We start from the raw sequence: 12,500 nt of genomic DNA, 5'->3' as shown, positions 1-12,500 counted from the left end.
TCTTCATCGACCCGAGAACCGAGTGATCCACCGCTTAGAGTCGTGAAAAATAGTTTGTTCAATTCAGTACAGTACAACCAGGGTTTTAGGCACGTGGCGTCTCCCTGTGTGTGGTTTCGAAGAGCGCCTTTCGGCGTGCGCTCCTCCAGTCTCGCTCTTTCGGCGGCCGCGTCTCAGCAGCTGAAAGCCTAATGGCACTCCACTCCTGCTACTCGCGCGTGTGTTTTGCGCCCACGCCTTCCTCGCTTGCCCTCGAGGTAGCTTATGCCGTTTGCGCGCACTCGAAGCCGGTTTTACCTGCCATCCAACCACCGGACCCGTGTGTCTCGTGTGCACGTTCACATCGCTCCACTAAAAATTGCAAAGAGCGACAGAGCCATGATTAGGGCTAAGCCGCTGTGGAGTCTTTAACGGCTACACGGCCACGGGCAGGGCTTCACCCCCATCGACGTGCTTCGCTTCAGTCAGCAGTAGGTTCATAGAAGGGCCTCAAACACACACACACTTTCGCATCGGCAGATCGCCGCAGCATAACCGCTGTTGATCCAACAGCCTACTTGAGACGAAAGACAAGAGCCCGGCGCGCGTACTCGCGCAGCTCTCCAAAACCACTCGGCCAGTGCCAGGGACGGCTCCCTGCGCCGGCGCCACAACAAGTCTACTTGAGGCGGAAGACGAAGCCAGCAAGGGCCTGGCCGCAAGTGCGTTCGAATCCGGGACTACAGTCCCTCGTCTGTCCGTACTTCCTCTTTCGACGTGCGGCGCCTTCCCAAAGCGCACAAGTCCGCTAACCGCAGAACGCTTCCGACGTAGCAAAGCCGCGTTTCCTTCGGTACTTCGCAGCAACGCCGCCTTTCCCTCGGCGGCGGGCGAATAGCCTGCAGACGTCGTCGCATTAAACCGCGATCTCGACACCTCGCGCGTCACGAGCAGGAGCCGACCGGCAGCCTCCGGCCCTTTCGGACTCGGTGGCATTTGCCGCGGAGGACGGGAGAGCACTTTAGGCCACGGTTCCTTCCGTACTTGGCAGCCGCACCCTCATACCGACAGTTCCATGACCGACCGAGCGCCACACCGTTCCTTTAGTACTTGGGCGGCAACAAAGTCGGGTCGTTACTCCATACTCGCCGCAGGAAGCGACCGGCAGCCGCCAGACTTTTCAGACTCGGCAGCGTTTGCCGCGGAGGACGGGAGAGCGCTCGCACCACGGTTCCGTGTGTGTACTAAGCGGCAGCGGCATTAGCTCTCGACCGTCAGTTCCTTGACCGACCGCACGCTTCGCCGTTCCCCTCGTACTGGGCAAAGCAGCAGGTCGGGTCGTCTTACTCCCATTCCGCGCAAGAGCGCCAAAGCGGACAGAAAGCCCACCCAGTGTGCGTTACGCCGTTTCTACCCGCGGGCGCGGCCAAGCCAACCGTCCAAGGTTGCAGCCGGCGTCCACTGGGCGCAACAAATTTGGCACGGGGCGCCCCTCAAAATTCAGGCAGTCCCCGGCATGTTCGGGTATAGCCGTCCCCGCGTCCAAGCGGGGCCAGCGGCGGAAAGCGTCGGGCGCAGCGAGCTGCTTCACCCACACGGGGTAGAAACAATGGCGCTCGCCACCCTTCACAATCCGGTAATGATCCTTCCGCAGGTTCACCTACGGAAACCTTGTTACGACTTTTACTTCCTCTAAATGATCAAGTTTGGTCATCTTTCCAACAGACCGGCGCAACCGAAAGGCCGCGCCGGACATCGGTCCGAAGACCTCACTAAATCATTCAATCGGTAGTAGCGACGGGCGGTGTGTACAAAGGGCAGGGACGTAATCAACGCGAGCTTATGACTCGCGCTTACTGGGAATTCCTCGTTCAAGGGGAACAATTGCAAGCCCCTATCCCAATCACGAAAGAAGTTCCACGGGTTACCCAGTCTTTTCAGACAGGGATAAAGACACGCTGCTTCCTTCAGTGTAGCGCGCGTGCGGCCCCGGACATCTAAGGGCATCACAGACCTGTTATTGCTCTGTTTCGTGCGGCTAGGAGCCGCTTGTCCCTCTAAGAAGGTTGTAAGGTGCTGGGAACCCCGCACCTATTTAATAGGCTAGAGTCTCGTTCGTTATCGGAATTAACCAGACAAATCGCTCCACCAACTAAGAACGGCCATGCACCACCATCCACCGAATCAAGAAAGAGCTCTCAATCTGTCAATCCTCCCAGTGTCCGGGCCGGGTAAGTTTTCCCGTGTTGAGTCAAATTAAGCCGCAGGCTCCACTCCTGGTGGTGCCCTTCCGTCAATTCCTTTAAGTTTCAGCTTTGCAACCATACTTCCCCCGGAACCCAAACACTTTGGTTTCCCGGAAGCTGCCCGCCGAGTCATTTGAGTAACTCAGGCGGATCGCTGGTTGGCATCGTTTATGGTCAGAACTAGGGCGGTATCTGATCGCCTTCGAACCTCTGACTTTCGTTCTTGATCAAAGAAAACATTCTTGGCAAATGCTTTCGCAGTAGTTCGTCTTGCGACGGTCCAAGAATTTCACCTCTAGCGCCGCAATACGAATGCCCCCGTCTGTCCCTCTTAATCATTACCTCGTATTCCAAAAACCAACAGAACAGAAACGAGGTCTTGTTCTATTATTCCATGCAAGTTTATTCAGGCGACTCGCCTGCGTTGAGCACTCTAATTTTTTCAAAGTAAAAGCACCGGCCTTCTCGAGGCACACAATGAAGTGCACCAAGAAAGGACCGGCATGATGTTCAGTCCGAGCCGTCGCATCGGGTAGATGCACTACTCGTCTGGAACTGAGATCCAACTACGAGCTTTTTAACCGCAGCAGCTTTAGTATACGCTATTGGAGCTGGAATTACCGCGGCTGCTGGCACCAGACTTGCCCTCCAATTGATCCTCGTTAAAGGATTTAGAGTGTACTCATTTCAATTACGGGGCCTCAAAAGAGTCCCGTATTGTTATTTTTCGTCACTACCTCCCCGTGCCGGGAGTGGGTAATTTGCGCGCCTGCTGCCTTCCTTGGATGTGGTAGCCGTTTCTCAGGCTCCCTCTCCGGAATCGAACCCTGATTCTCCGTTACCCGTAACAACCATGGTAAGCAAGTAACCTACCATCGAAAGTTGATAAGGCAGACACTTGAAAGAAACGTCGCCGGCTCGTGGCCATGCGATCAGCACAAAGTTATCCAGAGTCACCACACAATACGGGCCGAAACCCGATCGATCTTGGTCTAATAAAAGCACCCGTCGCCCAAAGGGCTTCAGGCTCACTGCATGTATTAGCTCTAGAATTGCCACAGTTATCCAAGTAGGAAGAAACGATCTAAGGAACCATAACTGATTTAATGAGCCATTCGCGGTTTCGCCTTATTTCGGCATGTACTTAGACATGCATGGCTTAATCTTTGAGACAAGCATATGATTACTGGCAGGATCAACCAGGTAATCGTTCAACTGCGCGTCCAGCCTTTCAAGCAGGCCGGACGCCGTTTTTGCGATGCCGAGGCCACCTTCAGGCGCCCCAACACGCTTCGTTCTCGCAAAGGGTAGCACTTTGCACAGTCCGAGACGACGGCGTTCGAGCTCGCAACGGCGCCCTCCCCGCAGGGCCGGGTATCGCCACGCGGCAAGAAGCACGCAACATTCTCGATAGACCGGTTGTGTCGACTCGATCGCGGCTTGCGGTTTCTCTCGAGCCCGCAGCACTGGTGGACCGACCGACACTTGCAACGTAGCCGAGACGGCAAAGCCGCTAGGCGACGGGTCACGCCCGCGCCTTCGGCGCTTTCGTATTTGATTCGTCCGAGGACGATGCGGAACACACTTCGATATCGTGGAAAAAGCGTCGTCCGACAACCAGCCCCTAACGCATCAAGCGGATGAGGCTGCAGACGTCAGCTGTGGGATCCACGGGAGCGATACCGGGGACACGCTTGACGGGCACGAAGCCCGCCGCATATCAAACACCCAGGTCGCTTTGGGGGCGACTGCTCTCTGGGACCCCCATATAATAGCAGCGATAAGTACCCAGACCTCCATGGGGCCGTACTCGTGCCACTTTCGACGAGCGTTTGGCGAAAATCGTGCCGCCTCGTAACGCCGCGAGCAAGATTGAAAGCTTACGTCGGCAGCACAATGCCGAAGTCGTGAAAGCGCAGCGCGTCCACCGAATGCGCGAACGGCAATTTCTCGCCAATGGCCAGTACGGTTTCCTGCACAATTGCCTGTCTGTCGCCCTACGGGGCCCCCGGCCGATCGATTCGAGGCACGCTAGCACGGCCCCTTCGCCATTTCCGAGCACGAGTGCGAACAGTGCGGGCGGCGTGCTCGACGCCCCGGCTGACGTCGTTTCGGACTTTGTCTCTTCGCGTGCTCGCGGCAACGCCGCGGCCAACGACGACGTCTGCGCGGTTCTTTGCCGGTTCCCGGCGTGCTACAGTGCAGCCCTCTGCAGGGTGACACCGGCTCCGTCGTGGCCGTGCGGCGGCTTGTACGCAAAAGTTGCGTCAAAGGCGTCGCGCTCGCGCCGCCCCGGCACACGCGGTTTCGGACTTTGTCTCTTCCAGCGCTCGCGTAGTCGTGGGCACGATTGTCGACGTCGCAACGGTGCGCGGACACCGCCACGAGCACGCGCAAGACGAAAATCGCACTACGGTACAATGTCGGCCGGGGCCGTACGGCCCCTTACAGTAGCAGCGATAAGTGCCCAGACCTCCATGGGGCCGTACTCGTGCGACGCGGCGGCGTACTGCGCCGAGCCGAGCGCCAATATTTGGCTTTTGCAGGGCGGATTCGAGCTCTGGCGATCGCCGCGGTACCGCCGCTCACCGATTCAAGGCACGCTAGCGCGGCCCCTTCGCCATTTCCGAGCACGCGTGCGAACAGTGCGGGCGGCGTGCTCGACGCCCCGGCTGACGTCGTTTCGGACTTTGTCTCTTCGCGTGCTCGCGGCAACGCCGCGGCCAACGACGACGTCTGCGCGGTTCTTTGCCGGTTCCCGGCGTGCTACAGTGCAGCCCTCTGCAGGGTGACACCGGCTCCGTCGTGGCCGTGCGGCGGCTTGTACGCAAAAGTTGCGTCAAAGGCGTCGCGCTCGCGCCGCCCCGGCACACGCGGTTTCGGACTTTGTCTCTTCCAGCGCTCGCGTAGTCGTGGGCACGATTGTCGACGTCGCAACGGTGCGCGGACACCGCCACGAGCACGCGCAAGACGAAAATCGCACTACGGTACAATGTCGGCCGGGGCCGTACGGCCCCTTACAGTAGCAGCGATAAGTGCCCAGACCTCCATGGGGCCGTACTCGTGCGACGCGGCGGCGTACTGCGCCGAGCCGAGCGCCAATATTTGGCTTTTGCAGGGCGGATTCGAGCTCTGGCGATCGCCGCGGTACCGCCGCTCACCGATTCAAGGCACGCTAGCGCGGCCCCTTCGCCATTTCCGAGCACGCGTGCGAACAGTGCGGGCGGCGTGCTCGACGCCCCGGCTGACGTCGTTTCGGACTTTGTCTCTTCGCGTGCTCGCGGCAACGCCGCGGCCAACGACGACGTCTGCGCGGTTCTTTGCCGGTTCCCGGCGTGCTATAGTGCAGCCCTCTGCAGGGCGACACCGGCTCCGTCGTGTCCGTGCGGCGGCTTGTACGCAAAAGTTGCGTCAAAGGCGTCGCGCTCGCGCCGCCCCGGCACACGCGGTTTCGGACTTTGTCTCTTCCAGCGCTCGCAACCATGTCGGGGCCGACGCCGACGACTGCGTGGTGTTTCAACGATTGCCGGCGTGACACAATGCAGCTGCGTGCGGGATGCCAGCGATTCCGTCGTGTCCGTGCGGCGGCTTGTACGCAAAAGTTGCGTCAAAGGCGTCGCGCTCGCGCCGCCCCGGCACACGCGGTTTCGGACTTTGTCTCTTCCAGCGCTCGCGTAGTCGTGGGCACGATTGTCGACGTCGGAACGGTGCGCGGACACCGCCACGAGCACGCGCAAGACGAAAATCGCACTACGGTACAATGTCGGCCGGGGCCGTACGGCCCCTTACAGTAGCAGCGATAAGTGCCCAGACCTCCATGGGGCCGTACTCGTGCGACGCGGCGGCGTACTGCGCCGAGCCGAGCGCCAATATTTGGCTTTTGCAGGGCGGATTCGAGCTCTGGCTATCGCCGCGGTACCGCCGCTCACCGATTCAAGGCACGCTAGCGCGGCCCCTTCGCCATTTCCGAGCACGCGTGCGAACAGTGCGGGCGGCGTGCTCGACGCCCCGGCTGACGTCGTTTCGGACTTTGTCTCTTCGCGTGCTCGCGGCAACGCCGCGGCCAACGACGACGTCTGCGCGGTTCTTTGCCGGTTCCCGGCGTGCTATAGTGCAGCCCTCTGCAGGGCGACACCGGCTCCGTCGTGTCCGTGCGGCGGCTTGTACGCAAAAGTTGCGTCAAAGGCGTCGCGCTCGCGCCGCCCCGGCACACGCGGTTTCGGACTTTGTCTCTTCCAGCGCTCGCGTAGTCGTGGGCACGATTGTCGACGTCGGAACGGTGCGCGGACTACGCCACGAGCACGCGCAAGCCGAAAATCGCACTACGGTACAATGTCGGCCGGGGCCGTACGGCCCCTTACAGTAGCAGCGATAAGTGCCCAGACCTCCATGGGGCCGTACTCGTGCGACGCGGCGGCGTACTGCGCCGAGCCGAGCGCCAATATTTGGCTTTTGCAGGGCGGATTCGAGCTCTGGCGATCGCCGCGGTACCGCCGCTCACCGATTCAAGGCACGCTAGCGCGGCCCCTTCGCCATTTCCGAGCACGCGTGCGAACAGTGGCGGGCGGCGTGCTCGACGCCCCGGCTGACGTCCTTTCGGACTTTGTCTCTTCGCGTGCTCGCGGCAACGCCGCGGCCAACGACGACGTCTGCGCGGTTCTTTGCCGGTTCCCGGCGTGCTATAGTGCAGCCCTCTGCAGGGTGACACCGGCTCCGTCGTGTCCGTGCGGCGGCTTGTACGCAAAAGTTGCGTCAAAGGCGTCGCGCTCGCGCCGCCCCGGCACACGCGGTTTCGGACTTTGTCTCTTCCAGCGCTCGCAACCATGTCGGGGCCGACGCCGACGACTGCGTGGTGTTTCAACGATTGCCGGCGTGACACAATGCAGCTGCGTGCGGGATGCCAGCGATTCCGTCGTGGCGGTGCGGCGGCTTGTACGCAAAAGTTGCGTCAAAGGCGTCGCGCTCGCACCGCCCCGGCACACGTGGTTTCGGACTTTGTCTCTTCGAGCGCTCGCAGCGATGTCGAGGCGATCGCTTACGTCTGCACGGTTTGCGGTGTGCTACAATGCAGCAGTCTGCCGCACTACACCTCTTGGTTGCCGAGGCCAGCACGGCAATTTACTGAAGCGAGCGCATTGCGCCCAGGCGGCAGCGGACTTTGTTGCTTCGGGAGTGCTCTTGCTGTAAAATTTGAACGGCTGCAGCTGCGCGAAGCAAGTGTACCTATTTTCACTCTCTCTCTGTCTGCCTTTGAGGCGACTGTAATTTCACTTTAAACGCAACTGGAGGCGGGAGCAACCTGATGAGAGTAGGTGGACTTCGGTACATGTAATTTAGAAATTGCTTTCAAGCTTTGAGGACATACACCTTCGCGCCATCTGCTTTCCCCGTCTCTTTGGCACTTTATAGTATGTGCTGCATGCTCTGCATTCCAAAGAAACACGCCTGTCTCTCTCCCTCTCTCACGTTCTTCTTCTTTTTGTAGCTGCTGTTGTAGAAGATGCTATGCTCTTTAATCGCTGTAACATAGAGTGCTTGCACAAGCCAACAACTTTTGCGTGTTTTTTTTTTTTTTCTCTTCCCAAGACGTTTCTGCCATTATTCACTAACTCTCGTTCTTAGTATGCAATGGAGCGTTAGCTCGCGCCATCTACCTTTCTTTCTGTATTGCAAAGTCCGCAGGTTTTCCTAGTTCCGTACACAGATGGCGCCAATGCGTTTTGGCGCCAGGTTCGAACGACCTCGCTCTACTCGTGTTTGGCATTTGAATGTTTCAAAGGGGTTTGCGACAGGGGGTGGTTCTTGTGCAAGGCTGAGCTTTCCAGCTGCGTTTAAGCTATGCTAGCATGTGTGCGTATATATATATATATATATATATATATATATATATATATATATATATATATATATATATATATACACAAACACACACACACACACATGCATATATACATACACACACACGGTAATGGTAAAGATGATGAGGTAGCACTTTTTTTTTTCTTTTTTTTACAATGCCTGTGTTTCAGATGGCGATCTTTCTCCCCTCTATGTTTCCGGTTGGAAGGAGTGTGCAGCGTTTTCTATATTTATTTTGTCATTCACTTCTATGTTGCTCGTCTTCGTACATGGGGCATGCTACCTAATTCTACCGGTCGATTCGACACGTTGCGATCCGTCCCGGCCTGTGCCGTATCAAAATTTTCAGTGGGCCTTGCGGTAAATAAAAAGAAATGAAGGAAATGCGCGTAGTATATTACAATTGCACACGGGCTTGAAACGAAGCCCTCAAGGAAGGTCACCTTGAGCGGTCGCATTCAGACGGAAGTAAGCATTCCCCTGGCGCGTTTTTTTTCCGCTCGCCTGTTCCGTTTTCTACGAGGTTGCCTTGGTTGGTTTCGCGTTACAAGCAAGCTTGCACTCGGGTCTCGTTTCTACGCGACAGCGTTTCGTTAACAGCGAAAGACTGAGGCGTTGCGAATTCATCCGTGAGATAGGGAGCGTTGAGTCTGTACACAGGCTGAATTTTATAATATTGCCCACGCTGTTGCTGAGGTTACCCATGTCGGCAGGGCGCCCACAAGGCAGTAGTACAATGAAGTGAAGTGAAGGACATCGCTTCTCGGCCTTTTGGCTAAGATCAAAGTGTAGTATCTGTTCTTATCAGCTTAATATCTGATACGGGTTCTATATGGACCCACGATAATAAACCTATTTTTGGAAGTTGGCGGAGTGCTTGAAGCCTGCTTCACCTCCGCCGCAGGTCGGCCCGGTATTGCACTACCTCCGGGATCGGCCCCGCTCACTTAGGTGAGACTTCATTCAATCAAAATGAAGAGCACAAGCTCAACGCGAGCACTGACTTGACACGCACCATTCCTATACTACACGCAACGATGCCGGTTCGCGGACCACGAGAGTAATTAAACTGCCACTCCATCTGTGTGTAGCGTCGCACTTGTTGCGTCGCAAATGGGACAGCCGCTCCAGCAAATTTCTAGTTATGGGCTTCGAGAAAAATTAATGAAAGCAAAAGAAAGAACCAGAATTCCTATTTGTCCGATGTCTCTGAATGATTGTCTCCTGTAAAGAGCCACTTGGGGGGATGGGGGGTAGGATTAGCCGTGGGGTTCGCAATCAATATGAATCCCACTCAAAGCCAACACTGGATTTTGGAGTTCACTATCGCTTGGATCCGTAAACCACCGCGCCCACGCAAGCTCGCCCTGCCGCCGAAATCCGCTGCCCAAGTGGAAGAAAGATTCCCTATGAAAGAAAAATAGAGTGCCCGATTTCTGGCAACTACTGTGCAGCCTTTGTGTACACATTTTCGCAGCAGTGGGACCGAGCGCCTCGAAAACAAACTTGTCGTATGCCCGAATGTGGCGAAATATATTCAAGGGTTAAAAGGTGCCTCATCTTTCTAACCTGTATGTTACGAAGACCTGTTGCTACCTTTTCATCATGAACATCATCATCATCATCATCCTGGCTACGCCCACTGCAGGGCAAAGGCATCTCCCATGATCCTCCAAGTACCCCGGTCAGGTGCCGATTGTCGCCATGTAGTCCCTAATCTAATCTGCCCTCCTACCTTTCTGCCACCCCCTGCTACGCTTCCCTCCTCTCGGAATTCAGTCTGTAACCCTTAATGGCCACCGGTTATCTTCCCCCCAGATTGCATGCCCTGCGCATGCCCATTTGTTTTTCCTGGTTTAAACTTTGGTGTCATTAACGAGCGTTTGTTCTCGCACACCCCAATCTGCTCTATTCCGATCCCCCCGTGACGCCACACCCATCATCCTTCTTTCCAGAGCCCGTTGCGTCGCCCTCAGTTACCCTTCGGTAATCCTCAAAGCTTTTTGTTGGGACACTCGTGGCATCTTTCTCGTTTAATGAAGTCAAATTTTTTTCAGTTTTGGGGGAAAACTCAATGAGCTAGGCGCGATTGTGTCCCTGGCGCCGCTCTCAACAAGATGGCGGCGCCCATGCTTTTTGCCTGCAGGTTCGGCCCTACGCAGAACACGCCTGCCGGGCAGTGTAGCCACGTTGAAGGGGCAAAGCGTAGTGCAGTGAAGCGCTTGCTCGGGCGAAAAACGCAAATATGAGCCAAACAGGAATTTCCATTATTGGAAATTCCAGTTCAGTTTGCGCATTGCGTTCGCCTAAGGTAAAGAACACAAATGCGAGTGCCACAGCAGTCAAGTCAAAGCTTAGGATTGCGTACCATTTTTTTTTTTTTTTTCGTGCCTTTTACTCCTGGCCTGCGTGGCCCTAGCGCGCATGCACACGAAAGTAATGAAATGGTGAAAACACGAAATAATGCGGTGCGGCTGTATCATATCTATTTTGTGCGCTTTGTTCTTTGTGGACTACAGCGGTGTGCGTCATGAGAAAGTTTCGGTGCCCTTCTTGGGTGACCAGTGAAGCTATATTTAAAACCACATTGATTTGTACGGTTATTGCTACAAACTGCGTGTGGGTGTTTTTCTTTTTCGCTGCCAACGATGGGTTATCGCAACCGCGATCGGTTCTGCTGCTACGCTAGACGCGTGCTTGCCAACGGTTGGCTCTATACGCGACCCGCGACGCGTGGTCGGCACATTCAAGCAGTCAATTGCAAACCGTTCCAAGAAAAAGGATGTACTCCACTTGCCACCTAGTTCGACGATTGTACTTTCTGACCCTCGAGGAAGCGCCGCCATCCCACGTTTTCTATAATACGATAAGATTCAGAGCGACCGCGACCACTTGTCTTTGTCAATATCTCGGAAACGCTTTCTTTTTCTTTTTTTTTTTAAATCCAGATACTCAGACGCGCCCGTGTTCACGCGCACTTGCTCTCTCCGATAAGCAGGGAAGCTCGGTTGGGGTGGTGTCGGGCCTTGCGCATGCGCTGCTGAGCTCGTCGCTTCGCCGGCCGGTCGATGCTGGCGCGGTACTGGTAATGAACTTCGACGTGCATGGTGAAACGTCACTTTGTATTGCCACTGTAGACTAGCAATGCAATGTGTTTGCGAGCGATTGGATAAATGAGAAAGCGTGCACTGTCTACAGTTTATGCCCCTCTAGAGTAGTGGAAATGTTGCTCCAAGTGTTAGGTTTGTAATTTGCGCCTACGAACATGAACTAAACAAAGAAAATGGTCTGCAGCCGCCTTCGCTTCATAAAATTCCCGTACGAAGAAATTTCCGTGCGCGAATGAGAGAGCAAAAGAGAGAAACCATGCTAAGAAGAATGGCTGCCTTTTACGTGATCTCGCGCATGAAACCAGACGATGGATTAATTTTAGCCGTTCATTTTGATTTGCCGAATGTAAACCGGAACACTTTCTCCACGCGGTCTTCAGATTTGAATGGCAATCAATCACATCCTTTCTTTTTTTTTTTTTTTCTGTTTCTTTCTATCTGGAACCGAAAGAATTCAGAACGCCATTTCAATCTTAGATTCGATTAGATATCGTGACTGGTATGCTGAAATATCACGCCTTATCTGGTGTTAACCTTCTTGATCACGGCAATAAAAAATCGCCAGTTCCCGAACTTTAATCGCGCCGAAGATGAACCGATATGCTGGATTCTTATTGTCATGATTTTATAGAAAGCGCTGGTTCTATGGCTAGCTTTGAGGAAAAGAAAAACATCGTTCAGGAATGTATAACTCTAAACAACTAAAAAAAAAATCTGCCGGCAATTGGTACTACAACGAGAGTACTGAGAATACTGGAAAAGATGAAATCCAATCATGCTGAACTGAACTGAAATTATTTCATCAAGACATGCCCCGAAAAACGTGGCCACTTTCAATGATAATTTCAAATGTGATTTCTTTCTTTTTTTTTTTCTTTTTTACGACGGATAATAATTATCTTTCCAATGGCGGATGTGAAAATTTCAGAGCACGGCATTTTCGAAATCCCAAGGCCCCGGACGCATTCTCTCTTCTTTAAGTATTTTGGTGGTGCACACGGAGGAAAATTTCGCGCACGTAATTTATAAACTAGTAGTTGATTTTCTAGAAGAACACAAAGTGCTGACAAACGGCCAACCAGGACACAATTAAATTGGTATTACGCACGGTTTCGAAGCCGCGGTAACAAAAGGGTAACAAAGGGACGTTCATTTCGTGGTGTGGATTTCACGTCTCTCACAATAAAAAAAAAATAATAATAAAAACTACTGCATAAAATAGGTTTTCCCAAACTGGATGGTTTCGATCAGCTTTTGAACAGCCCTTCCTTAAATTGAGTTGGCGTTGATTGAGCAGGTGCGGGCC

The 12,500-nt window shown here is 54.5% G+C and overlaps 3 non-coding genes across 3 annotated transcripts in view; 1 reads left to right on the top strand and 2 right to left on the bottom strand.

Annotated features, from left to right (window-relative positions):
* LOC140214904 (5.8S ribosomal RNA) overlaps positions 1-42 on the bottom strand; it is a 153-nt gene extending 111 nt beyond the window's left edge. Inside the window, exon 1 of the ribosomal RNA XR_011891830.1 lies at positions 1-42. This exon is cut by the window's left edge and continues 111 nt beyond it. This is a non-coding gene — a ribosomal RNA (5.8S ribosomal RNA).
* A 1,574-nt stretch (positions 43-1,616) lies between these two features.
* LOC140214908 (small subunit ribosomal RNA) lies at positions 1,617-3,431 on the bottom strand. Its single transcript, XR_011891834.1, has one exon. It is a non-coding gene; the product is annotated as a small subunit ribosomal RNA (ribosomal RNA).
* Positions 3,432-8,839: 5,408 nt separating this feature from the next.
* Positions 8,840-9,031, top strand: LOC140214907 (U2 spliceosomal RNA). The gene has a single exon (XR_011891833.1). It is a non-coding gene; the product is annotated as a U2 spliceosomal RNA (small nuclear RNA).
* The last annotated feature ends 3,469 nt before the right edge of the window (positions 9,032-12,500 follow it).

Source organism: Dermacentor andersoni, unplaced genomic scaffold (assembly GCF_023375885.2).
Source record: "Dermacentor andersoni unplaced genomic scaffold, qqDerAnde1_hic_scaffold ctg00000735.1, whole genome shotgun sequence".
Classification (NCBI taxonomy): Eukaryota; Metazoa; Arthropoda; class Arachnida; order Ixodida; family Ixodidae; genus Dermacentor; species Dermacentor andersoni.
Note: the sequence above shows the minus strand (reverse complement) of the source record. Positions and strands in the feature narration are given on the sequence as shown.